Source organism: Myotis brandtii, unplaced genomic scaffold (assembly GCF_000412655.1).
Source record: "Myotis brandtii unplaced genomic scaffold, ASM41265v1 scaffold316, whole genome shotgun sequence".
Lineage (NCBI taxonomy): Eukaryota > Metazoa > Chordata > Mammalia > Chiroptera > Vespertilionidae > Myotis > Myotis brandtii.
The window spans coordinates 7,955-11,826 of NW_005362116.1; the positions used below are offsets into that span (position 1 = coordinate 7,955).

Here is a 3,872-nt window from a genome sequence, read left to right on the forward strand (position 1 = left end):
TTCAACGCCAGCCCTGCTTGGAGCCATGCTCTTCAAGAGCAGGCCTTGACCTAGGTCCCAAACCAAGCCCTGGCCCTACCCACACTGAGCGATGGATGCCTCAGGCAAAACCCCGTGAGGCATTTCACCTGTGGATCTTTCTCTCAAATAAGAGGCAGCTCTGTGCTCCATTCCCCACCCTACAGTGCCAGGGGGCAGGGACCAGTCTGCCAAACACAGAGGATAGAAGGTGGAACCTGAGCCCCAGTGTGTCTGGGAGGGGACTCTCACTTTTCCTGGCCCCGGTTGGGATCCGGAAGCTCAAGGTCTTAGCTCTGAACAGTGTCAGGGCAGCAAACAAGTCCTTTGATTTCTGGTGACCAGAAATGGAGGAACCGCTCCTGCCAGTCCCCACAGGGGCCTCCAGGAGCTGGGAGAATCTGGAGATGACCAGGGTCCAGTCCCTAAGAGCTGGGAGCCTTCTCCTTTGCCCCCTTTCCCTGCAGCCATGGGCCCCACCCCCCAGTTGCCCTGCCCTGCAGCCCAGGCCCTGGCCCTGCAGAGACGGTCAGTCCCCACAGGTCACTGACCCAGGCGCCTGACCTTCCACCCAGGTCTAAGGTTCGCATGTGCACACATGAGAAGCCTTACACATCTGCCAGCCTGCATACGACACACTTGTGTACATGCCAGCTCTGTTCACCTGCACACGCAACCTAGCAGAGGTGGGTGCCTGGCTGAGCGGCTTGTTACACACGTGAGTGTCTGCTCTGTGCCAGGCACTGTACTAACCACTTCATAGTGTTACAGGTTCCATCTTCACAACAAACCTCCGAATAGGGTCTATTATTACCCTACTTCACAGATGAAGAAAGGGAGACAGAGGAAGCCTCATTACCTTGACGCCGTTCACCAAAGGAGAGGAGAGCTGGGCTCATGATCCCCACTCCCACCCTCCCCCACTGCCGGCCTCCAGGGTCTACTTGCTAGACTGCAATTCCTCACCTGGAACATGGAATAGGATCACCCCTTCTAGCTTAAGAGGGGCGGGGGGAGGAGGACTATCCATCAAGCCCTCGGGACGTATCTGGTGGATGGTCAGCACCATTTTTTGGCACACACACTTATCTGTGCTCACTTGCACGCTCACACACACACAGGCTCTCATTCACCAGCTCATACCACCCACACTCCGGTGCGCACACAGGTGCCTGAGGCACTCGCTACCTTTTGGGCACGGGTGGTCTGGAGCACAGCCAGCAGCGAGAGCAGGACCAGCACGATGGCACCGACGCGGGCAGGGCCTGGGGGCTTCATTTGGGCTCCAGTGCCTGGCAGGCTGCTTCTGAACTTGAGAGAAAGTGGGGAATGATTTAGTAACCTGCTTGCTGCTCCGCCCCTCCGGGGGCAGGGTCCGGGAAATTGGAATTAACAAGCCAAAACTTGCAGTGGACTCAGATAAGCAGGCAAACTGTGAATGTCCTGTGGACCTTGGCTGGGGACAGACACATGCACGATAAGTCCTCAGTGTCATCAGGATAAGTTCTTGGAAACGGCAAGTTTAAGTGAAATGATGTTCACCTTAGAAACCAGTTCACTTCCTGTGGCCTAGTTCTGGTCACAAAAACATCACCAAACTTCTAGATAAAAATCCAAAATGTTGAAATCAGTGTGAGCTATACATATATTTAAGAGAGATTCATAAAACCAAGTGAGATCATGCTTTTCCAACTTGCTTATTCCAATTTAGGGGTTCGGATGCCCAAAGCCTCTCCCAGCAGCTCAGGGTGTAAAAAGTGAGACCCTAACCTGGACAGGACACCCCTCCATCGAAGGTCACACTGACACACACCCACACTAGACTGGAATGATGAATACACACTGGTTCATCTCACGTGCACATCTTGGGGATGTGGGAGGAAACCATGGAGAAAACCCACAAAGACATGGGGAGGCCACATAAACTCCACACAGTGGCCCCACTAGGAATTGACATTTTTTCTCATCAACATGATAATCTAAAGAGGCTGAATAAAACGACATTATTCCAGGACCTGCTATACTGAGGAAAGGCAGGCTCAGGTGGGAGCTAGGTACTGGCATGCCTTCTGAAAGGTCTAGATTAGAACCTTCCCAGGTCATCATTACCCTTTCCACCAGTCGGTCCACCAACAAGCGCCCTGGGGCTTGGGGACACAACAGCGAACCAGTATTGATGTTCTTTGTGAACGGAGACACTGAGGCAAGCTTGGCGTGTAGGATGAAGTAGAGCAGAGGGCTACCACTTGCTCAGGCATGTAGCAAAGCCCCCAATGCTCTCATGGCTTTTATTGAAGTGAACACAGCAAACAACAATAGAGTACAGCAAGTGACAATGATTAACAAGCATGCTCATGAAATCATCAAAGCTAAGTTATACATTACACTATTAATTTCCTGTATTATACAAAGATTATTTCCACCTGCAGCAGTGCACCCTCCCCTGAACTTTTCATGCCCTCATGGAGTATTTATCACGTCAAGGAAAGTCCTGCCTCTGAACAATAAGTCTTGCTTGTAAGACTTTGTTCTGACGTGGCCTGCTTGCAGGCTCCCACCTTTTCCTGGCAGAGTGTCCTCTTCTTAGTTAATTTCATTCCACTTGTCCAGCTACAACCAGCCCACTCTCCATCAGCCCAGCCTGGAGGAGACAGAGGGGTGGCTGGGAAGAGGAGGGCGGGGGCAGCTTCCGGGAAGAAGGAGCCTGCAGGCCAGGTTGGTGTGACTGGGCAGTGGGGCCCTACAGGCCCTGAGCACTCCTTGGGGTGTCTGAGTGGGGCAAGATCTGCTGGGGTCAGGCAGGGTGGATCTGCCTTATTTCTGGGGTGAGAGAGGCTGGGCCCAGGAGACCCTTCTCTCTCCTGGGGCCCCAGGCTGCTGTTCAGGCCCCATTAATCTAGCCAGGGCTCTGGGTGCAACTCCAGCTAGGCCCCCAACACAAGACCTGCACTTTGGCAATACAAAACGAGAGCCAAAAAGATGCCACGCCTTGTGGCCCAGAGGCCTCCCTCTGGGGAATTTACTGAACGTGTGGAACAAACAAGAAAGGACAGAGCTCCTACAGGGGCCGATTCCCTGTGGTGGCCTGTACACACAGGTGACCTGCATGGAGGTCAGTCATGACAAGGGATCCATGAGTCACGGATTGAAGGGGAAAGGGCAGACGGCTGCTTCTGTCAGCAACCAAGGCAGTGCCCTTGTCACGAGCTCAGACCCATGGAGGGTGGCCCCTTGCCTGGGGTAGGATTACTGATGACTTTAGATTTTCCTTTAATAAAGTTGAAATGATTTCGTTTTAAATTGGTTTTAGAGGAAGGGAGGCAGGGAAGGAGGGTGTGGGACAGGGAGAGAGAGAAAGGAAGAGAGAAAGACACATCAATGTGAGAGAGAAACATGTACCGGCTGCCTTCTGTAGGCACCCACACCGGGGATCAAACCTGAGCCATAGCAGCCAGGGCTAAAGTGGAAAAGCTCTTAAAACAAACAGCAATAAAACAGTCTGCTCCCTCAGGGCAGAGAACACAGGCCCAGCCTGGAAACAGCTATATAAGGAGGCCAGGCTAGGCCTGGACATGGGAAAGGCTCAGAGCAGCCAGCTCCACCTGCCCAGGGGAAGGGCAGGGCTTCCCTACGGGCACAGCCCTCAGCCAAGCATGGGAGCCCAGGCCCTGCCAGCCCAGCCCTGGGCTGTCCGTGGTCTTGCTGTCACAGCTGGACAGGCCTCCATACTCCCTGAATCTGAGAACTCCATGCACACAGGGGACACTGAGGCCTGAAGAGGAAAGAAGGTCACACAAGCCCAGAACCCAGACTTCCCAGGCCTCAGGCAGAGCTGTGGGAGGGACAAGGGGAGG

The 3,872-nt window shown here is 53.7% G+C and overlaps 1 protein-coding gene across 1 annotated transcript in view; it reads right to left on the reverse strand.

The window, feature by feature from the left end:
* Nucleotides 1–3,872, reverse strand: part of ITIH4 (inter-alpha-trypsin inhibitor heavy chain family, member 4) — a gene marked incomplete at its 3' end in the record, with an annotated part of 38,775 nt that overhangs the window by 7,950 nt on the left and 26,953 nt on the right. The window lies entirely within an intron of this gene.